Here is a 24,358-nt window from a genome sequence, read left to right as displayed (position 1 = left end):
CGATTCCGAAAAGGATTTATTGATGCTTAAATCCACAGTATATGAGGTGTGAAGCTGTCAACAGCCATCCTAAGCTGAACGCGCCTGCTCTCGTCAGATCGCAGACTGCTGCCTGGCAAATACTGGCATGAGAGACTGGCTGGGAATCCCGGGTGCCGTTGACATCTTGCTCTGTTGCCGTCTTCTGCACCGATTCTGAAAAGGATTTATTGATGCTTAAATCCACAGTATACAGGGTAAGGACCATCCTAAGCTGAACGCGCCTGCTCTCGTCAGATTGCAAACTGCTACCCAGCTTAGGGCCCGGTAAGTACCAGCATGGGAGACTGGTTGGGAATCCTGGGTGCCGTTGACGTTTTGCTCTGTTGCCGCCTTCCGCTCCGATTCCGAAAAGGATTTATTGATGCTTAAATCCACAGTATACAAAGCGAGAAGCTATCAACGGCCATCCTAATCTGAACGCGCCTGCTCTCGTCAGATTGCAAACTGCTACCCAGCTTAGGGCCCGGTAAGTACCAGCATGGGAGACTGGCTGGGAATCCTGGGTGCCGTTGACGTTTTGCTCTGTTGCCGCCTTCCGCTCCGATTCCGAAAAGGATTTATTGATGCTTAAATCCACAGTATACAGGGTAAGGACCATCCTAAGACGAACGTGCCTGCTCTCGTGAGATCGCAGGGCCCGGTAAGTACCGGCATGGGAGACTGGCTGGGAATCCAGGGTGTCGTTGACATTTTGCTCTGTTGCCGCCTTCCGCTCCGATTCCGAAAAGGATTTATTGATGCTTAAATCCACAGTATACAGGGTGTGAAGCTGTCAACGGCCATCCTAAGCTGAACGCGCCTGCTCTCGTCAGATCGCAGACTATTGCCCGGCAAATACTGGCATGAGAGACTGGCTGGGAATCCCAGGTGCGGTTGACATTTTGCTCTGTTGCCGCCTTCTGCTCCGATACCTAAATGGATTTATTGATGCTTAAATCCACAGTATAAAGGGTGTGAAGCTGTGAACGGCCATCCTAAGCTGAATGTGCCTGCTCTCCTCAGATCGCAGACTGCTACCCAGCTTAGGGCCCGGTAAGTATCGGTATGGGAGAATGGCTGGGAATCCCGGGTGCAGTTGATATTTTACTCTGTTGCCGCCCTCTGTTCCGATTCTGAAAAGGATTTATTGATGCTTAAATCCACAGTATAAAGGGTGTGCAGCTGTCAACGGCCATCCTAAGCTGAACGCGCCTGCTCTCGTCAGATCGCAAACTGCTACCCAGCTTAGGGCCCGGTAAGTACCAGCATGGGAGACTGGCTGGGAATCCTGGGTGCCGTTGACATTTTGCTCTGTTGCCGCCTTCCGCTCCGATTCCGAAAAGGATTTATTGATGCTTAAATCCACAGTATACAAAGCGAGAAGCTATCAACGGCCATCCTAATCTGAACCCGCCTGCTCTCGTCAGATTGCAGACTGCTACCCAGCTTAGGGCCTGGTAAGTACCGGCATGGGAGACTGGCTGGGAATCCTGGGTGCGGTTGACATTTTCTCTGTTGCCGCCTTCTGCTCCGATTCCGAAAAGGATTTATTGATGCTTAAATACACAGTATAAAGGCTGTGAAGCTGTCAACGGCCATCCTAAACTGAACGCGCCTGCTCTCGTCAGATCACAGACTGCTACTCAGCTTAGGGCCCGGTAAGTACCGGTATGGGAGACTGGCTGGGAATCCCGGTTGCAGTTCACATTCTGCTCTGTTGCCACCTTTCGTTCCGATTCCGAAAAGGATTTATTGATGCTTAAATCCACGGTATAAAGCGTATAAAGCGTATAAAGCGTATAAAGCGTATAAAGCGTATAAAGCTTTTAACGGCCATCCTAAGCTGAATGTGCCTGCCCTTGTAAGATTGCAGACTGCTACCCAGCTTAGGGCCCGGTAAGTACCAGCATGGGAGACTGGCTGGGAATCCTGGGTGCTGTTGACATTTTGCTCCGATTCCGAACAGGATTTATTGATGCTTAAATCCACAGTATACAAGGTGTGACGCTGTCAACAGCCATCCTAAGCTGAATGCGCTTGCTCTGGTCAGATCGCAGACTGCTGCCCGGCAAGTACTGGCATGGGAGACTGGTTGGTAATCCCAGGTGCCGTTGACATTTTGCTCTGTTGCCGCCTTCCGCTCCGATTCCGAATAGGATTTATTGATGCTTAAATCCACAGTATACAGGGTGTGAAGCTGTCAACGGCCATCCTAAGCTGAACACGCCTGCTCTCGTCAGATCGCAGACTGCTACCCAACTTAGGGCCCGGTCAGTACAGGTATGGGAGACTGGCTGGGAATCCCAGGTGCAGTTGACATTTTACTCTGTTGCCGCCTTTCGTTCAGATTCTGAAAAGGATTTATTGATGCTTAAATCCACAGTATAAAGGGTATGAAGCTGTCAACGGCCATCCTTAGCTGAACGTGCCTGCTCTCATCAGAACGCAAATTGCTACCCAGCTTAGGGCCCGGCAAGTACCAGCATGGGAGACTAGCAGTGAATCCTGGGTGCCGTTGACGTTTTGCTCTGTTGCCGCCTTCCCCTCCAATTCCGAAAAGGATTTATTGATGCTTAAATCCACAGTATACGAGGTGTGAAGCTGTCAACGGCCATCCTAAGCTGAATGCGCCTGCTCTCGTCAGATTGCAGACTGCTACCCGGCAAGTACTGGCATGGGTGACTGGCTAGGAAACCCAGGTGCCGTTGACATTTTGCTCTGTTGCCACCTTCCCCTCCGATTCCTGAAAGGATTTATTGATGCTTAAATCCACAGTATAAAGAGTGTGAAGCTGTGAATGGCCATCCTAAGCAGAACGTGCCTGCTCTCATCAGATAACAACCTGCTACCCAGCTTAAGGCCCGGTAAGTATCAGCATGGGAGACTGGCTGGGAATCCCGGGTGCCGTTGACATTTTGCTCTGTTGCCGCCTTCCCCTCCGATTCCTGAAAGGATTTATTGATGCAGGAGTTATTGATCAGATCGCAGACTGCTACCCGGCATGTACTGGCATGGGAGACTGGCTGGGAATCCCAGGTGCCGTTGACATTTTGCTCTGTTGCCGCCTTCCCCTCCGATTCCTGAAAGGATTGATTGATTCAGGAGTTATTGATCAGATCGCAGCCTGCTACCCAGCTTAGGGCCTGGTAAGTACCGGCATGGGAGACTGGCTGGAAATTCTGGGTGCAGTTGACTTTTTGCTCTGTTGCCGCCTTCCGTTCAGGTTCCGGTTCCGATTCCGAAAAGGATTTATTGATGCTTAAATCCACAGTATAAAGGGTGTGAAGCTATCAACAGCCATCCTAAGCTGAACGCGCCTGCTCTCGTCAGATCGCAAACTGCTATACCGTGGATTTAAGCGTTTAGCTTAGGATGTCAACGGCCATCCTAAGCTAAACGCGCCTGCTCTCGTCAGATCGCAGACTGCTGCCCGGCATGGGAGACTGGCGAGAAATCCCATGTGCCATTGAAAATTTGCTCTGTTGCTGCCTTCCGCTCCGATTCTTAAATGGATTTATTGATGCTTAACTCCACAGTATAAAGGGTTTTGAAGCTGTCAACGGCCATCCTAAGCTGAACGCGCCTGCTCTTTTCAGATCGCAGACTGCTACCCAGCTTAGGACCCGGTAAGTACTGGCATGGGAGACTGGCTGGGAATCCCGGGTGCAGTTGACATTTTGCTCTGTTGCCGCCTTCCGCTCCGATTCCGAAAAGGATTTATTGATGCTTAAATCCACAGTATACAAGGCGAGAAGCTGTCAACGGCCATCCTAAGCTGAACGTACCTGCACTCGTCAGATCGCAGACTGCTACCCAGCTTAGGGCTCGGTAAGTACCTTTATGGGAGACTGGCTGGGAATCCCGGGTGTCATTGACATTTTGCTCTGTTGCCGCCTTCTGCTCCGATTCCGAAAAGGATTTATTGATGCTTAAATCCACAGTATACAGGGTGTGAAGCTGTCAACGGCCATCCTAAGCTGAATGCACCTGCTCTCGTCAGATCGCAGACTGCTGCCCGGCAAATACTGGCATGGGAGACTGGCTGGGAATCCCAGGTGCCGTTGACATTTTGCTCTGTTGCCACCTTTCACTCCGATACCTAAAAGGATTTATTGATGCTTAAATCCACAGTATAAAGGGTGTGAAGCTGTGAACGGGCATCCTAAGCTGAACGTGCCTGCTTTCGTCAGATCACAGACTGCTACCCAGTTTAGGGCCTGGTAAGTACCGGCATGGGAGACTGGCTGGGAATCCCGGGTGCAGTTGACATTTTGCTCTGTTGCCGCCTTCCGCTCCGATTCCGAAAAGGATTTATTGATGCTTAAATCCACAGTATACGAGGTGTGAAGCTGTCAACGGCCATCCTAAGCTGAACGCGCCTGCTCTCGTCAGATCGCAGACTGCTGCCTGGCAAATACTGGCATGAGAGACTGGCTGGGAATCCCGGGTGCCGTTGACATCTTGCTCTGTTGCCGTCTTCTGCACCGATTCTGAAAAGGATTTATTGATGCTTAAATCCACAGTATACAGGGTAAGGACCATCCTAAGACGAACGTGCCTGCTCTCGTCAGATCGCAGGGCCCGGTAAGTACCGGCATGGGAGACTGGCTGGGAATCCAGGGTGTCGTTGACATTTTGCTCTGTTGCCGCCTTCCGCTCCGATTCCGAAAAGGATTTATTGATGCTTAAATCCACAGTATACAGGGTGTGAAGCTGTCAACGGCCATCCTAAGCTGAACGCGCCTGCTCTCGTCAGATCGCAGACTATTGCCCGGCAAATACTGGCATGAGAGACTGGCTGGGAATCCCAGGTGCGGTTGACATTTTGCTCTGTTGCCGCCTTCTGCTCCGATACCTAAATGGATTTATTGATGCTTAAATCCACAGTATAAAGGGTGTGAAGCTGTGAACGGCCATCCTAAGCTGAACGTGCCTGCTCTCCTCAGATCGCAGACTGCTACCCAGCTTAGGGCCCGGTAAGTATCGGTATGGGAGAATGGCTGGGAATCCCGGGTGCAGTTGATATTTTACTCTGTTGCCGCCCTCTGTTCCGATTCTGAAAAGGATTTATTGATGCTTAAATCCACAGTATAAAGGGTGTGCAGCTGTCAACGGCCATCCTAAGCTGAACGCGCCTGCTCTCGTCAGATTGCAAACTGCTACCCAGCTTAGGGCCCGGTAAGTACCAGCATGGGAGACTGGCTGGGAATCCTGGGTGCCGTTGACGTTTTGCTCTGTTGCCGCCTTCCGCTCCGATTCCGAAAAGGATTTATTGATGCTTAAATCCACAGTATACAAAGCGAGAAGCTATCAACGGCCATCCTAATCTGAACGCGCCTGCTCTCGTCAGATTGCAAACTGCTACCCAGCTTAGGGCCCGGTAAGTACCAGCATGGGAGACTGGCTGGGAATCCTGGGTGCCGTTGACGTTTTGCTCTGTTGCCGCCTTCCGCTCCGATTCCGAAAAGGATTTATTGATGCTTAAATCCACAGTATACAGGGTAAGGACCATCCTAAGACGAACGTGCCTGCTCTCGTGAGATCGCAGGGCCCGGTAAGTACCGGCATGGGAGACTGGCTGGGAATCCAGGGTGTCGTTGACATTTTGCTCTGTTGCCGCCTTCCGCTCCGATTCCGAAAAGGATTTATTGATGCTTAAATCCACAGTATACAGGGTGTGAAGCTGTCAACGGCCATCCTAAGCTGAACGCGCCTGCTCTCGTCAGATCGCAGACTATTGCCCGGCAAATACTGGCATGAGAGACTGGCTGGGAATCCCAGGTGCGGTTGACATTTTGCTCTGTTGCCGCCTTCTGCTCCGATACCTAAATGGATTTATTGATGCTTAAATCCACAGTATAAAGGGTGTGAAGCTGTGAACGGCCATCCTAAGCTGAATGTGCCTGCTCTCCTCAGATCGCAGACTGCTACCCAGCTTAGGGCCCGGTAAGTATCGGTATGGGAGAATGGCTGGGAATCCCGGGTGCAGTTGATATTTTACTCTGTTGCCGCCCTCTGTTCCGATTCTGAAAAGGATTTATTGATGCTTAAATCCACAGTATACAAGGCGTGAAGCTATCAACAGCCATCCTAAGCTGAACCCACCAAACCTGCCAGGGGGAGACCACCTGCTTCGCGGCAAGCTACCATTCAGGGAGGTAGTGGAACATGGGTTCCTGGAGACGGCGCCAATAGCAGTGAAATAGTGCTGACTGCGCGTGGGAAAATCAACTACTCTGCGGTGTGGTTGTTCTTCATAAAGAATCCGGAGAGCTTAGCGTAGTCACATGCAAAATCTGTGGGCAGAAAGTGAAGCGTGGCCAGGGTCCCAATCTCGGCACCACAGCCCTGCGTCAACACATGATTCGCCACCATAAAGCGGCCTGGGATAACCGTGGCTGTGACCGTGGTAGTGGTCCAGCCAGCCGCATCACCCAGTGGCCATCCGTTTCCCTCCGTCATCCATCCAAGGCTCCACCACCTCAGCTGAAGGGAGCATTGTGTCAAACCCTCCTTCTTGCGCTCCTGCTTCTTCCGCTCGTAGTCAGCCATTCCGCCAACAATCGATCGGCGATGCCATGTCCAAGAGACAACAATATGCGCCCACTCATCCAACGGCGCAGAATTTGAAGGTGCTCCTGTCCAAGTTGCTGGTGTTGCAGTCCCTCCCTTTCCAACTGGTGGACTCTGCAGCTTTCAGGGAATTAATGGCTTGTGCCGAGCCGAGGAGGAGAGTCCCAAGCCGTCATTTCTTTGCGAAGAAGGCAGGACCAGCCCTGCATAAGTTTGTACAAGAGAAGGTGGGCCAGTCCTTGAGCCTGTCGGTGTGTTCAAAAGTGCACGGCAGCGCCGACGTGTGGAGCTGTCACTACGGGCAGGGACAATACATGTCTTTTATGGCCCACTGGGTAAATGTTGTTCCTGCACAGCCACAACAGCAACTTGGACGGGTCACACCGCTTCCTCCTCCACGCTCTCGCTCCCAGGCAGTTGGTCCTTTTACAGTGTGCGCCTCCTCCTCCTCCTCCCCCGTGTCCTCGGCCTCCACTGCACGTCCAAATCTCGGAGGCCCTTCATCGTACCACGTGTGTATGGCACAGCGGTGTCAAGCCATCCTTCACATGGTTTGCCTTGGCGAACGGAGTCACACAGGGGAGGAACTGCTGAAGTTCATTAGGGAAGAAATCTCAGTATGGCTTACTCCACAAAATCTGGAAATGGGAACCATTGTGACCGACAATGGGAAGAACATTGTGGACGCGCTGCGACAAGGAAGTGTGAACCATTCGCCCTGCATGGCACACGTGTTGAATCTGGTTGTCAAGAAGTTCATCAAGTCTTCACCCCATTTGCAAGACGTCCTGACAATGGCAAGAAAACTGTGCATGCACTTCAGCCACTCGTACACCGCCAAGCACACTTTGCTTGAGCTGCAGCGTCAGAACGGTATCCCACAACATAGTCTCATTTGTGACATTGCCACGCGTTGGAATTCCACCCTCCATATGTTGGACAGACTATACGAACAAAGAAAAGCCATCACAGATTTTTTGATGATACAAGCAGATAGGAGTACTCCCCTATGTAACTTCAATGTGAACGAGTGGCAGCTCATATGTGACACCTGCCGTTTGCTGTGGCTCTTTGAGAAAGCCACATTTTTTGTTAGTAGCTCAAATTACGCCATGAACGACGTAATTCCACTCCTACATTTACTCCAAAAAATGATTGAAAACATGGCTGGCCGGCAATCGAGACGTTGCGCCTACATCAGAAGGCTACATGAGTCCTGTGGGGGATGAACTGGAGGAGGATGATGAGGGGCAGAGCGGAGCACAGTTTACGGTGGATGAGATGGCTGGTGTTTCTGGTCATTGGACAGGAGAGGAGGAGCAGGAGCAGCCAAAGGAGCTGGAGGGTTATTACGAGGGAGGCGAGACAGAGGACCCAGACACACCGTGGCAGTATGCAGTGGAGATGGAGGCAGGTAGTCCCAGCGAGTCACTGTCACAAATGGCACGATGCATGCTGAGTTGCTTGCGTAGTGACCCCCAAATTGTCAAAATTCGTCAGCACGATGACTTCTGGATCTCCACCTTATTAGACCCTCGCTGCCGGCCCAGAATGGGGGCCTTTTTTACACCCACTGAGAGGGAGGACAAACTGACCTACTTCAGGGAGCTTTTACGTAGTCGGTTGGCCGATGCCTATCGGCCACATGGTCCATCCACTCGCAGGTCTGACTCGGGGGCCCTCTGTGCTCACCTTCCACTGCTACGGCTGCTGGGGAGGGGAGGGGTGGCAGGAGCAGTACCGGCTCAATCAGCAGCAGCCTGAGTCTACAGTCGCTGATGAGTACCTTCCTTCAGCCGCATAGGAAAGCTACTCATCAGCAGCAGGTGGACATGGAGCAGGACCTGAACCAGCAGGTGGTGGCTTACCTCGACATGACCCTGCCAACAACCGTTCAAGATCCACTGCATTTCTGGGCAGTTAAACTTGATTTATGGCTGCAACTAGCGGAGTTTGCCCTGGAAAAGCTGTCCTGCCCGGCCAGTAGTGTGCCATCAGAGCGGGTGTTTAGTGCGGCCGGGGCCATAGTCACCCCACGGCGAACTCGTCTGTCCACTAAAAATGTGGAGAGACTGACGTTTGTCAAGATGAATCAGGGATGGATCAGCCAGGATTTCCAGCCACCAATGACAGATGGGTCTGAGTAGATTGACCATGCTCCTACAACAAAATTTTCTCTATTGTGGTTGGTTATGAAACCCTCTAGGGCAGACTGGGGCATTGTACGGCCCGCTTGCCACATACGGCCCTTTGATTGGCTCTGATCGACCCGCGCTGATTGGGGGACAACTATGCTGCCTAATCTGGGGGACAACTATGCTCCTAATCTGGCGGACATCTATGCTGCCTAATCTGGGGGACATCTATGCTGCCTAATCTGGGGGACATCTATGCTGCCTAATCTGGGTGACATCTATGCTGCCTAATCTGGGGGACAACTATGCTCCTTATCTGGGGGACAACTATGCTCCTAATCTGGGGGACAACTAAGCTCCTAATCTGGTGGACATCTGTGCTGCCTAATCTGGGGGACAAGTATGCTTCTAATCTGGGGGACATCTATGCTGCCTACTCTGGGGGACAAGTATGCTCCTAATCTGGGGTACATCTATGCTGCCTAATCTGGGTGACATCTATGCTGCCTAATCTGGGGGACAACTATGCTCCTAATCTGGGGGACATCTATGCTGCCTAATCTGGGGGACATCTATGCTGCCTAATCTGGGGGACATCTATGCTGCCTAATCTGGATGACATCTATGCTGCCTAATCTGGGGGACAACTATGCTCCTTATCTGGGGGACAACTATGCTCCTAATCTGGGGGACAACTAAACTCCTAATCTGGTGGACATCTATGCTGCCTAATCTGGGGGACAAGTATGCTCCTAATCTCTGGGACATCTATGCTGCCTACTCTGGGGGACAAGTATGCTCCTAATCTGGGGGACATCTATGCTGCCTAATCTGGGGGACAACTATGCTCCTAATCCGGGGGACATCTATGCTGCCTACTCTGGGGGACAAGTATGCTCCTAATCTGGGGACATCTATGCTGCCTAATCTGGGGAAAACTATGCTCCTAATATGGGGAAAACTGATGCTTCTGGCCTTGGGCCTATAATTTTTTGAAGTTTAGCAGTAGCTATATACATGCTTAATGCAAATGTCAACATTGATCTTTAAATGTAAGGGGTTATGAATCCCTCTTGGGTACTGCGAATGACTGCTCCAGACTCATTCTGTGTCTTTCACAAACTACTTGCCTCCCTGGTGCCTCAGGCCTTGGGCCTATAATTTTTTGAAGTTTAGCAGTAGCTAAATACATGCTTAATGCAAATGTAAACATTGATCTTTAAATGTAAGGGGTTAGGAAAACCTCTTGGGTACTGCAAATACATGATCCAGACTCATTCTGTGTCTTTCAGGAACTACTTGCCTCCCTGGTGCCTCTGGCCTTGGGCCTTAAATTTTTGGATGATTAGCAGTAGCTAAATACATGCTTAATGCAAATTTCAATAATGATCGTTAAATTCTTGGCGCTCTGCCAGGGCCTTTTCCTACCCCGCCTCGGCCGATCCGAGGACCTCACTAACTAACTCACTAAATAATCCAATCGCTTATAGCGACGGGCGTCGTGTACAAAGGGCAGGGACTTAATCAACGCCAGCTTATGACCCTCACATACTGGTAATTCCTCGTTTTAAGGTTAAATAATTGCAATTCCAGATGCCTATCACGAACTGGTTTCAGCGTGCAACACGCACCTGTCCTTGAAAGATAGAGACACGCTAATCCGTTCAGTGGAGCGCGGCTGCGGACTGGAAATCTGAGGGCATAACACATCTGGTATTGCTCGATCTCGCAATTGATCGTGCAAAGGTAGGGGGTTATTAAAGCCTCTTGGGTACTGCTGAGGCCTACTCCTGACTGCTCCTGGTGCAATGTATGGGGTAATTAAAAACTCTTGGGTAGTGTTTTTTTTTTTTATTTACTGATAATTTTATCGGTAATAAAATTGAATTTTCCAGAATGCTAATCGTTACACAACGGAACTCTTGTTGCGTGTGATTTTTTAATTAAAATAAATAAATAAATACAGACAGGGATTAACTCTGCTTCATCATTTTAGGCGAAAAAAGTCATTTTGTGATCTGATCTTTTGGAGACAGATGCGCTTACACACATATTGAATTCGTTTTTGTAAAAAAATGTCAAACATTGTGTGGTTTATTATTTTTGAGAAGAATGTCTTTGGGTGGTCCACCGTCCTGCATTATAGAGTCTTGTTAACTGTTGGATATGCACTTGTTCTTACACAAAGGTATTTCTTTAAAAAATTTCTAAAATGTTGTTGTTTTTTGGAGGGGATTGTAAAGCCCGGGTGTGTACTGGTGCATCAACCAACTCCAGGCTGTGTCCTTCAGGCAATATATGGGTTCCTGTTGCCGCAGAGGTGGGGCCTGGGTCTGGGAATTTCTCATTTTTGGATAGTGGGTGCTACCTATGAGAAATCTTTGTCAAAAATGTCATATACATTAGCATACATCTAATATCCACAGTCTCTAAAAGAGACAGAGATGTCAGCAGAGTACCAGAAAAATTAGGCATGTACACATGCCTGAAAAATTTGGTATTGTTGCAGACACTTCTGTAGCAGCGGCCAGAAAAATTGCAGCACCATAACAAGTGCAGCAGCAGAGGCCAGAAAAATTAGGCATGTACACATGGATGAAAAATTTGATATTGTCGCAGCTGCATCTGTAGCAGAAGCCAGAAAAATTGCAGCATCAGAAAAAGTGCAGCAGCAGAGGCCAGAAAAATTAGACATGTACACCTGGCTGGAAATTTGGTATTGTCGCAGCTGTAGCAGCGGCCATATAAATTGCAGCACCATAACAAGTGCAGCAGCAGAGGCCAGAAAAATTAGGCATGTACACATGGGCGAAAAATTGGGTATTGTCGCAGCCGCAGCTGTAGCAGCAGCCAGAAAAATTGCAGCACCAGAAAAAGTGCAGCAGCAGAGGCCAGAAAAATTTAGGCATGTACACCTGGCTGTAAAATTTTGTATTGTCGCAGCTGTAGCAGCGGCCATAAAAATTGCAGCACCATAACAAGTGCAGCAGTAGAGGCCAGAAAAATTAGGCATGTACACATGGATGAAAAATTGGGTATTGTCGCAGCCGCAGCTGTAGCAGCAGCCAGAAAAATTGCAGCACCATAACAATTGCAGCAGCAGAGGCCAGAAAAATTAGGCATGTACACCTGGCTGGAATAAATTTTCTGTTTGTTTCGCCAGGCAGAAAGTGCCCTAAAACATTGCTGTTTGAACCCTAGTTGGTGGCGTATAAGTCACGCAAATCATCCGGCATTCAGAGTTCAAATACAGCAGCGTGTGGACCATTTTTAGCCCAAGGCAGCTCATCTGATCAGGCCTTGTTCAGTCAAATGTATCGCCCAGTGTCAGTCCCTTCGGGATCCATCCCTCATTCATCTTAAGAAAGGTGAGGTAATCCAGACTTTTTGACTAAGGCGACTTCTCTTCTCAGTGACAATACCTCCTGCTGCACTGAAGGTCTTTTCTGACAGGACACTTGAAGCAGGACAGGCCAGAAGTTCGAGCACAAATTGTGATAGCTCAGGCCACAGGGAAAGCCGGCACACCCAGTAGTCAAGGGGTTCATCGCTCCTCAGAGTGTCGATATCTGGGGTTAAGGCCAAGTAGTTTGCTACCTGTCGGTCAAGTCGTTCTCTGATGGTGGACCCCGAAAGGCTGTGGCGATGCGTAGGACTTAAAAAGCTCCGCATGTCCTCCATCAACAGCATGTCTATACAGCATCCTGTCCTTGCCGGCGTGTTCGTGGGAGGAGGAGGAGGATTACTTTCACCTCTTCCCCTGTTAGATCCCTGTTGTGCTGTGACATGACCCTTATACGCTGTGTACAGCATACTTCTTAATTTATTTTGGACCTGCTGAATACTTTCCGCCTTGCTGTAATGCGGTAACATGTCAGGCACTTTATGTTTATACCGGGGGTCTAGTAGCGTGGACACCCAGTACAGGTCGTTCTCCTTCATCCGGTCCCTCAACAGGCACGACAGCATGAAACAACCCATTTGCACAAGGACGGATGCCGAGCTACTCATGTCCCGTTTCTCGTCCTCAGTGATGTCAGGGAAGGTATAATCTCCTTTCCCCCCAGCCACGTACAACACCACGGGAACCAAATAGGTGACAAGGAGCACCCTGGGATGCCTGCTGTGGTCGGTCTTCCTCCTCCTCTTCAAAGCCACATTCCTCCTCTGACTCCTCTTCCTCACAATCTTCTTCCAGCGATGCCGCAAGTCCAGCAAGCCATTCTGATAAGGCTGTTTCTGGTGGTGATGGTGTCCACAACTCTTCTTCTTCACGCTCATCTACTGCCTGATCCAGCTCTCTTCGCAGGACATGCAGAAAACAAAAGGTATGATGTCGCTGATGGTGCCTTCGGTGCGACTGACCAGGTTTGTCACCTCCTCAAAAGGACGCATGAGCCTACAGGCATTGCGCATGAGCCTCCAGTAACGTGGCAAAAAATTCCCAGCTCCGCAGATGATGTCCTAGCACCCCGGTCATACAAATATTCGTTGATGGCTTTTTCTTGTTGGAGCAGGCGGTCGAACATTAGGAGTGTTGAATTCCAACGTGTTGGGCTGTCGCAAATCAAGCGCCTCACTGGCATGTTGTTTCACCGCTGGATATCTGACAAGTGCGCCATGGCCGTGTAGGAATGCCTGAAATGGCCACACACCTTCCTGGACTGCTTCAGGACATCCTGTAAGCCTGGGTACTTGAGCACAAAGCGTTGTACCATCAGATTACACACATGTGCCATGCAGGCACATGTGTCAACTTGCCCAACCTCAATGCCGCCAACAAATTTGTTCTGTTGTCACAAACCACCTTGCCGATCTCCAGTTGGTGCGGAGTCAGCCACTGGTCCACCTGTGCGTTCAGGGCCGATAGGAGCGCTGGTGCGGTGTGACTTTCCGCTTTGAAGCAAGTCAACCCCAAGATGGCGTGACACTGCCATATCCGGGATGTGGAATAGCTCCTGGGGATCTGGGGGGGGGGGGTGCCGGTGATATGGAGCAAGACGCAGCAGTGGAAGAGGACTCGGCCGAGGATGTTATGGAAGAGGATGGAGTAGGAGGAGTAGAGGAGGGGGCAGCAGGCCTGCCTGCAAGTCGTGGCGGTGTCACCAACTCCTTTGCAGAGCCACGCATTCCATGCTTGGCAGCCGTCACCAGGTTTACCCAATGCGCAGTGTAGGTGATATACCTGCCCTGACCATGCTTTGCAGACCAGGTATCAGTGGTCAGATGGACCCTTGCCCCTACACTGTGTGCCAGACATGCCATAATTTCCTTTTGCACAATGGAGTAAAGGTTGGGGATTGCCTTTTGTGCAAAAATGTTTTGTCCGGGTACCTTCCACTGCGGTGTCCCAATGGCTACAAATTTCTAAAAGGCCTCAGACTCCACCAGCTTGTATGGTAAAAGCTGGCGGGCTAGCAGTTCCGACAAGCCAGCTGTCAGACTCCGGGTTAGGGGGTGACTTTGAGACATTGTCTTCTTGCGCCCAAACATCTCCTTGACAGACACCTGACTGTGGGCAGATGAGCAGGAACTGCTCAAGGCGAGAGACGGAGAGGCGGATGGTTGAGAGGGGGCAAGGAACGCAGCAGTGGTTGACCTGGCTGAAGATGCTGTACCAGGAGGAGGATGGCGACTTTGACTTTGTGTGCTGCTTGTACTGACGTGTTGATCCCATAGGCGTTTATGATGTGACATCATGTGCCTTCGCAAAGCAGTTGTGCCTAGGTGGGTGTTGGACTTCCCACGACTCAGTTTCTTCTGGCACAGGTTGCAAATGGTCTCGCTGTTGTCAGAAGCAGACACACAAAAAAAATGCCACACTGCTGAGCTCTGCGATTATGGCATTCTGGTGGTGGCAACAGCATGCGTTGATTGGCGTCCCGTGTGGCTGACCCCGGGTGCCGATGCATGCTGTCTGACTGTGCCACTAGCTCCGTGCGATGACCTCCCCCTGCTTCCAACTCGTCTCCTCCTCCTCTCTGTCTCCCCATTGTTACGCCGAGCGCTCCGGGTCCCCGCTCCTCCCCGGAGCGCTCGCTACACTCTCCTCACTGCAGCGCTCCGGTCGGTTCCACGGACCCGGGGCGCTGCGATACCGCCTCCGGCCGGGATGCGATTCGCGATGCGGGTAGCGCCCGCTCGCGATGCGCACCCCGGCTCCCGTACCTGACTCGCTCTCCGTCAGTTCTGTCCCGGCGCGCGCGGCCCCGCTCCCTAGGGCGCGCGCGCGCCGGGTCTTTGCGATTTAAAGGGCCACTGCGCCGCTGATTGGCGCAGTGGTTCCAATTAGTGTTTACACCTGTGCACTTCCCTATATCACCTCACTTCCCCTTCACTCCCTCGCCGGATCTTGTTGCCATCGTGCCAGTGAAAGCGTTTCCTTGTATGTTCCTAGCCTGTGTTCCAGACCTCCTGCCGTTGCCCCTGACTACGATCCTTGCTGCCTGCCCCGACCTTCTGCTACGTCCGACCTTGCTTCTGTCTACTCCCTTGTACCGCGCCTATCTTCAGCAGCCAGAGAGGTTGAGCCGTTGCTAGGGGATACGACCTGGTCACTACCGCCGCAGCAAGACCATCCCGCTTTGCGGCGGGCTCTGGTGAAAACCAGTAGTGACTTAGAACCGATCCTCTAGCACGGTCCACGCCAATCCCTCTCTGGCACAGAGGATCCACTACCTGCCAGCCGGCATCGTGACAGTAGATCCGGCCATGGATCCCGCTGAAGTTCCTCTGCCAGTTGTCGCTGACCTCACCACGGTGGTCGCCCAGCAGTCACAGCAGATAGCGCAACAAGGCCAACAGCTGTCTCAACTGACTGTTATGCTACAACAGTTACTACCACAGCTCCAGCAATCATCTCCTCCGCCAGCTCCTGCACCTCCTCCGCAGCGAGTGGCCGCTTCTGGACTACGACTATCCTTGCCGGATAAATTTGATGGGGACTCAAAGTTTTGCCGTGGCTTTCTTTCCCAATGTTCTTTACACTTGGAGATGATGTCGGACCAGTTCCCCACTGAAAGGTCTAAGGTGGCTTTCGTAGTCAGCCTGCTGTCTGGAAAAGCCCTGGCTTGGGCCACACCGCTCTGGGACCGCAATGACCCCGTCACTGCCTCTGTACACTCCTTCTTCTCGGAAATTCGAAGTGTCTTTGAGGAACCTGCCCGAGCCTCTTCTGCTGAGACTGCCCTGTTGAACCTGGTCCAGGGTAATTCTTCCGTTGGCGAGTATGCCGTACAATTCCGTACTCTTGCTTCTGAATTATCCTGGAATAATGAGGCACTCTGCGCGACCTTTAAAAAAGGCCTATCCAGCAACATTAAAGATGTTCTGGCCGCACGAGAAATCCCTGCTAATCTACATGAACTCATTCACCTTGCCACTCGCATTGACATGCGTTTTTCCGAAAGGCGTCAGGAGCTCCGCCAGGATATGGACTCTGTTCGCACGAGGCGTTTCTTCTCCCCGGCTCCTCTCTCCTCTGGTCCCCTGCAATCTGTTCCTGTGCCTCCCGCCGTGGAGGCTATGCAGGTCGACCGGTCTCGCCTGACACCTCAAGAGAGGACACGACGCCGCATGGAGAATCTCTGCCTGTACTGTGCTAGTACCGAACACTTCCTGAAGGATTGTCCTATCCGTCCTCCCCGCCTGGAAAGACGTACGCTGACTCCGCACAAAGGTGAGACAGTCCTTGATGTCTACTCTGCTTCTCCACGTCTTACTGTGCCTGTGCGGATGTCTGCCTCTGCCTTCTCCTTCTCTGCTGTGGCCTTCTTGGACTCTGGATCTGCAGGAAATTTTATTTTGGCCTCTCTCGTCAACAGGTTCAACATCCCGGTGACCAGTCTCGCCAGACCCCTCTACATCAATTGTGTAAACAATGAAAGATTGGACTGTACTATACGTTTCCGCACGGAGCCCCTTCTAATGTGCATCGGATCTCATCACGAGAGGATTGAACTTTTGGTCCTCCCCAATTGCACTTCTGAAATTCTCCTTGGACTTCCCTGGCTTCAACTCCATTCCCCAACCCTGGATTGGTCCACTGGGGAGATCAAGAGTTGGGGGCCCTCTTGTTCCAAGGACTGCCTAAAACCGGTTCCCAGTAACCCTTGCCGTGACTCTGTAGTTCCTCCTGTAACCGGTCTCCCTAAGGCCTATATGGACTTTGCGGACGTTTTTTGCAAAAAACAAGCTGAGACTCTACCTCCTCACAGGCCTTATGATTGTCCCATTGACCTCCTCCCGGGCACTGCTCCACCCCGGGGCAGAATCTATCCTCTGTCCGTCCCAGAGACTCTTGCCATGTCTGAATACGTCCAGGAAAATTTAAAAAAGGGCTTTATCCGTAAATCCTCCTCTCCTGCCGGAGCCGGATTTTTCTTTGTGTCCAAAAAAGATGGCTCTCTACGTCCTTGCATTGACTACCGCGGTCTTAATAAAATCACGGTTAAGAACCGCTACCCCCTACCCCTCATCTCTGAACTCTTTGATCGTCTCCAAGGTGCCCATATTTTTATCAAACTGGACTTAAGAGGTGCTTATAATCTCATCCGCATCAGAGAGGGGGATGAATGGAAAACGGCATTTAACACCAGAGATGGACACTTTGAGTATCTGGTCATGCCCTTTGGCCTGTGCAACGCCCCTGCCGTCTTCCAAGACTTTGTTAATGAAATTTTTCGTGATCTCCTATACTCCTGTGTTGTTGTATATCTGGACGATATCCTGATTTTTTCTGCCAATCTAGAAGAACACCGCCAGCATGTCCGTATGGTTCTTCAGAGACTTCGTGACAATCAACTCTATGCCAAAATAGAGAAATGTCTGTTTGAATGCCAATCTCTTCCTTTTCTAGGATACTTGGTCTCTGGCCAGGGACTACAAATGGACCCAGATAAACTCTCTGCCGTCTTAGATTGGCCACGCCCCTCCGGACTCCGTGCCATCCAACGTTTTTTGGGATTCGCCAATTATTACAGGCAGTTTATTCCACATTTTTCTACCATTGTGGCTCCTATTGTGGCTTTAACCAAAAAAAATGCCGATCCCAAGTCTTGGCCTCCTCAAGCGGAAGACGCCTTTAAACGACTCAAGTCTGCCTTTTCTTCGGCTCCCGTGCTCTCCAGACCTGACCCATCTAAACCCTTCCTATTGGAGGTTGATGCCTCCTCAGTGGGAGCTGGAGCTGTCCTTCTACAAAAAAACTCTTCCGGGCATGCTGTTACTTGTGGGTTTTTTTCTAGGACCTTCTCTCCGGCGGAGAGGAACTACTCCATCGGGGATCGAGAGCTTCTAGCCATTAAATTAGCACTTGAGGAATGGAGGCATCTGCTGGAGGGATCAAGATTTCCAGTTATTATTTACACCGATCACAAGAACCTCTCCTACCTCCAGTCTGCCCAACGGCTGAATCCTCGTCAGGCCAGGTGGTCTCTGTTCTTTGCCCGATTTAATTTTGAAATTCACTTTCGGCCTGCTGATAAGAACATTAGGGCCGATGCTCTCTCTCGTTCCTCAGATGCTTCTGAAATTGAACCCTCTCCTCAACACATCATTCCTCCTGACTGCCTGATTTCCACTTCTCCAGCCTCCATCAGGCAAACTCCTCCAGGAAAGACCTTTGTTTCTCCACGCCAACGCCTTGGAATCCTCAAATGGGGACACTCCTCCCATCTCGCAGGTCATGCGGGCATCAAGAAATCTGTGCAACTCATCTCTCGCTTCTATTGGTGGCCGACTCTAGAGACTGATGTGGTGGACTTTGTGCGAGCCTGCACTATCTGTGCCCGGGATAAGACTCCTCGCCAGAAGCCCGCTGGTTTTCTTCATCCTCTACCTGTCCCCGAACAACCTTGGTCTCTGATTGGTATGGATTTTATTACTGACTTACCCCCATCCCATGGCAACACTGTTATTTGGGTGGTCGTTGATCGATTCTCCAAAATGGCACATTTCATCCCTCTTCCTGGTCTTCCTTCAGCGCCTCAGTTGGCTAAACAATTTTTTGTACACATTTTTCGTCTTCACGGGTTGCCTACACAGATCGTCTCGGATAGAGGCGTCCAATTTGTGTCTAAATTCTGGAGGGCTCTCTGTAAACAACTCAAGATTAAATTAAATTTTTCTTCTGCATACCATCCTCAATCCAATGGACAAGTAGAGAGAATTAACCAGATCTTGGGTGACTATTTACGACATTTTGTTTCCTCCCGCCAGGATGACTGGGCAGATCTTCTACCTTGGGCCGAATTCTCGTATAATTTCAGAATCTCTGAATCTTCCTCCAAATCTCCGTTTTTCGTGGTGTACGGCCGTCACCCTCTTCCCCCCCTCCCTACCCCCTTGCCCTCTGGTCTGCCCGCTGTGGATGAAATTTCTCGTGATCTTTCCATCATATGGAGAGAGACCCAAAATTCTCTCTTACAGGCTTCTTCACGCATGAAGAGATTCGCGGATAAGAAAAGAAGAGCTCCCCCCATTTTTTCCCCTGGAGACAAGGTATGGCTCTCCGCTAAATATGTCCGCTTCCGTGTCCCTAGCTATAAGTTGGGACCACGCTATCTTGGTCCTTTCAAGATTTTGCGCCAGATTAATCCTGTCTCTTACAAACTTCTTCTTCCTCCTTCTCTTCGTATTCCTAATGCCTTTCACGTTTCTCTTCTTAAACCACTTATTATTAACCGTTTCTCTCCCAAATCTGTTCCCCCCACTCCTGTCTCCGGCTCCTCGGACATCTTCTCCGTCAAAGAAATTTTAGCTTCTAAAAAGGTCAGAGGGAAAACTTTCTTTTTAGTGGATTGGGAGGGTTGTGGTCCAGAAGAGAGGTCCTGGGAACCTGAGGACAATATCCTGGACAAAAGTCTGATCCTCAGGTTCTCAGGCCCCAAGAAGAGGGGGAGACCCAAGGGGGGGGGTACTGTTACGCCGAGCGCTCCGGGTCCCCGCTCCTCCCCGGAGCGCTCGCTACACTCTCCTCACTGCAGCGCTCCGGTCGGTTCCACGGACCCGGGGCGCTGCGATACCGCCTCCGGCCGGGATGCGATTCGCGATGCGGGTAGCGCCCGCTCGCGATGCGCACCCCGGCTCCCGTACCTGACTCGCTCTCCGTCAGTTCTGTCCCGGCGCGCGCGGCCCCGCTCCCTAGGGCGCGCGCGCGCCGGGTCTTTGCGATTTAAAGGGCCACTGCGCCGCTGATTGGCGCAGTGGTTCCAATTAGTGTTTACACCTGTGCACTTCCCTATATCACCTCACTTCCCCTTCACTCCCTCGCCGGATCTTGTTGCCATCGTGCCAGTGAAAGCGTTTCCTTGTATGTTCCTAGCCTGTGTTCCAGACCTCCTGCCGTTGCCCCTGACTACGATCCTTGCTGCCTGCCCCGACCTTCTGCTACGTCCGACCTTGCTTCTGTCTACTCCCTTGTACCGCGCCTATCTTCAGCAGCCAGAGAGGTTGAGCCGTTGCTAGGGGATACGACCTGGTCACTACCGCCGCAGCAAGACCATCCCGCTTTGCGGCGGGCTCTGGTGAAAACCAGTAGTGACTTAGAACCGATCCTCTAGCACGGTCTACGCCAATCCCTCTCTGGCACAGAGGATCCACTACCTGCCAGCCGGCATCGTGACACCCATCTGAACTTTCCCCTTCTTCTTCTCTTCCAGCGGGCACCCACGTGGCATCCACGGACACATCGTTATCATCAACACCTTCACCGCTATCTGACACCTCAAGAAAGGAAGCAGCAGCGGGTACAACATCATCATCACACTGTACGTCCATGTGTGTAATGCTGCCTGACTGAGACATATCCCTGTTAACTACATCCTGGCAATAATGGTTGCGCATCACTCATGTCTTCAAACTGATGTGTAAATAACTCCTCTGACGGATCAAGTAAAGCTGATGTGGTGCTAGTGTTGGTGGTGGCGGCAGGCGGGCAAGTGGTAGCAGGAGAGGTGCCCGAAGCTAAGCTAGAGGAGGAGAAGGACGGTGCGTCAAGGTTTCCGAGCGGAAGCTGTAGTAGATTGGGTGTCTTGTGATAGCCAGTCAACTAAGTCCTCAGAACTTTGGGGGTTCAGGGTACGTGGCCTCTGAACACTGGCCATTCTAGGGCCAAAGGGAATCCCAGCACCATGACGGCCCCTGCGGGGTGGCCTTCCTCTGCGTGTAATTTTTTTGGTTACATTTGCACAACTGTCACACCTAATGTGATTTGCACTAGGGTGACACAATTTGCCCTGCAGGCAAAAAAACTGGCTACTGTGACGAGAACTGACAGTGACGACTGATTTTATTTAACAGGCAAAAAAGGTATTTTTTTAAAAAATTTGCACAACTCTCATTAAAACAAATTTTGCTATTGCACTCCTTATGGTAAATGAAAAATATTTCTAATATACTTTGTTTTAAAAAAAAATTTGTTTTCTATGTTTTATTTGTGCTTAACCCCTTCATGACCCAGCCCATTTTCACCTTCAGGACCTGGTCATTTTTTGAAAATTTGACCACTGTTATTTTAAAAATTAATAACTCTGGGATGCTTTAACTTATCATTCTGATTCCGAGATAGTTTTTTCGTGACATATTCTACTTTATGTTATTGGTAAAATTTCACTGATATTTGCATCCTTTCTTGGTAAAAAATCTAAAAATGTCATGAAAAGTTAGAAAATTTTGCATTTTTCTAACTTTGAAAGTTTCTGCTTTTAAGGAAAATGGATATTCCAAATAAATTACATATTGATTCACATATACAATATGTCTACTTTATGTTTGCATCATAAAATTGAAAAGTTTATACTTTTGGAAGACACCAGAGGGCTTCAAAGTTCAGCAGCAATTTTCCAATTTTTCTCAAGATTTTCAAAATCGTACTTTTTCAGGGATCAGTTCAGGTTGGAAGTGGATTTTAAGGGTCTTCATGTTAGAAATACGTTATAAATTACCCCTTTATAAAAACTGCACCCCCAAAGTATTCAAAATGACACTCAGTAAGTGTTTTAACCCTTTAGGTGTTTCACAGGAATAGCAGCAAAGTGAAGGAGAAAATTCTAAATCTTCATTTTTACACTTGCATGTTCTTGTAGACCCAATTTTGAATTTTTACAAGGGGTAAAAGGAGAGAAATCCCCCCCCAAATTTGTAACCCAATTTCTCTCGAGTAAGGAAATACCTCATATGTGTATGTCAAGTGTTCGGGGGGCGCAGTAGAGGGCTCAGAAGGGAAGGAGCGACAATGGGATTTTGGAGAGTGAGTTTTTCTGAAACGGTTTTTGGGGGGCATGTCCGTGCATGCTGGGAGTTGTAGTTTTGCAACAGCTGGAGGCACACTGGTTTGGAAACACTAAGTTAAGTAATAAACTTTCAAGTGTTTTGCAACCAAACTTAGTGTTTCCAAACCAGTGTGCTTCCAGCTGTTGCAAAACTACAACTCCCAGCATGCATGGTCTGTCAGTGCATGCTGGGAGTTATAGTTTTGCAACAATTGCAACAGCTGGAGGCACTGAGGTAGGAAACGGACAATGTTTCCCAACTAGTGTGCCTCCAGTTGTTGCAAAACTACAACTCCCAGCATGCCCAGACTGCCCAGGCATGCTGGAAGTTGTAGTTCGGCAATATCTGAAGGATCTGATGTTGCCGAACCACAACTTCCAGCATGCTTGGGCAGTCTGGTATGCTGGGAGTTGTAGTTTTGCAACATCTGGAGGTCCACAGTTTGGAGACCACTGTATAATGGTCTCCAATCTGTGCTCTTCCAGATGTTACAGAACTACAACTCCCAGCATGCCTGGACAGACTGAGCATGCTGAGATTTGTAGTTTTGCAACATCTGGAAGAGCACAGATTGGAGACCATTATACAGTGGTCTCCAAAACTGTGGACCTCCAGATGTTGCACAACTACAACTCCCAGCATGCACAGAAAGCCAAAGGCTGTCTGGGCATGCTGGGAGTTGCAGTTTTGAAAGTCCCAGAGGCAGCAGTGAGATCGCTTTACGGCGATCTCACTGCTGCCAATGAAGATGCCGCCCCGCTGCCGGAAACTCGCCGCCGGGACCGCCTGGAGGACGCCGCTCGTGCCGGGACCGCTCGGGACACCGCATGGCCGGGTAAGTGACGCCGGGGGACAGGTAAGGGACACTTAGCTGAGCGGTGTGTGTCCCGATCCCCGTGATTGGGACGCGATCGCTGGGGGTGGGGTGGGGGATGAAACCCCCCGTGGTCGCATGGTAAGATGGCTGCGGGATAGTGATATCCACCATCTTACCGGGCGCTGCGGGATGCCAAGAGTAGCGGCAAAAATGTTCATGACGTACCTGTATGTCATGGGTCGGGAACACCTTCCCACTCATGACGTACAGGTATGTCATAGGTCAGGAAGGGGTTAAAAAAGTTCAAGAGCACATTTTCCCCCAACTCATACACAGACTTTAGACCAAAGTCCAAACACAGGAAGTGCCATTGGGGGTCCAACCAACAGCATATGGCAGTTATGTGTGAGAGGAGCTATGATTGGATGAGGCTGGACACCCCCCCCCCCCAGCACTCCAGGGGGCACTTCCTGTGTTTGGACTTTGGTCCAAAGTCTGTGTATGAATTGGGGGAAAATGTGCTCTTGAGATTTTTAAGCACAAATAAAACATAGAAAACTTCATTTTTTTTAAACAAAGTATGTTAGAAATCATTTTCATTTACCATAAGGAGTGCAATAGCAAACATTTGTTTTAATGATAGTGACCCTTTAAGTTTGATTCTGGAGTACCCCTTTTAACCAGCGGTTCCCTCCCAACCAGGACTGATATCTTTCAGCCCTAAAAAGGGCTTTTTTGGGTGCTGTCCTTAAAGCAGATGTTACACTAGTGCTTTAGAAGTAAACTGGACCCTGAATACACCACCTAGCAGCAACCTAGCTATCGCTTTCCCTATAGAGCAGGAGCAGCTTCTCTGACCCTCCACTTCCTAAGCCTGCAGCATGCTGAATGAAGCTAAAATGGCGTCCGTGCAAGAGGTAGGAGGGTCTGGAAGGGAGGGACTGCTGTTGATTGGCTGTAATGTGTCTGCTGACTCTGACTCACAGGGTCAAAGTTTACTGCAATGTTAAAGTATAGGGGGTGGATTGAACTTCATATATGTTCGCCCGGCGATGTGAACGCGAACATGCTAAATTCGCTGGGAACTGTTCACCGGCGAACAATTCCCGAAATCTCTACTGACAACTTATCCCTTATCTAAAGGATAGGGGATAAGTTGCCTGATCATGTGGGGTCCCGCTGCTGGGGACCCCCGCGATCTTGCACACAGCACACCGCTCTCATCTGGCCCCAGAGCGAACATTCGCTCTGGGTCAGATGACGGGGCCGGAGATCGTGATGTCACAGCTCCGCCCCCGTGTGGCATTACGCTCCGCCCCTCAATGCACGTCTATAGCATAGACTTAAATTGAGGGGCGGAGCGTGAAGTCACATGGGGGCAGAGCCGTGACGTCACGATACTCCAGCCCCGTGATCGGAAGTCATCAGACCAGGAGCGGATGTTCGCTCCGGGGCCTGATGAGAGCTGGGTGCTGCGTGCGAGATGGCAGGCAACTTAGATAGGGGATAAGTTGTCAGCATGGTTGTACCCCTTTAAGTT

At 50.3% G+C, this 24,358-nt stretch overlaps 1 protein-coding gene and 1 pseudogene across 3 annotated transcripts in view; both read left to right on the top strand.

Annotated features, from left to right (window-relative positions):
• Positions 1 to 24,358, top strand: part of LRRC25 (leucine rich repeat containing 25) — a 197,528-nt gene that overhangs the window by 41,096 nt on the left and 132,074 nt on the right. The gene's annotated exons all lie outside the window — the stretch shown is intronic.
• LOC130352902 (5S ribosomal RNA) lies at positions 1,206 to 1,325 on the top strand (annotated as a pseudogene).

This window comes from Hyla sarda, chromosome 1 (assembly GCF_029499605.1).
Source record: "Hyla sarda isolate aHylSar1 chromosome 1, aHylSar1.hap1, whole genome shotgun sequence".
NCBI lineage: Eukaryota > Metazoa > Chordata > Amphibia > Anura > Hylidae > Hyla > Hyla sarda.
This window is presented reverse-complemented; position numbering and strand designations above follow the sequence as displayed.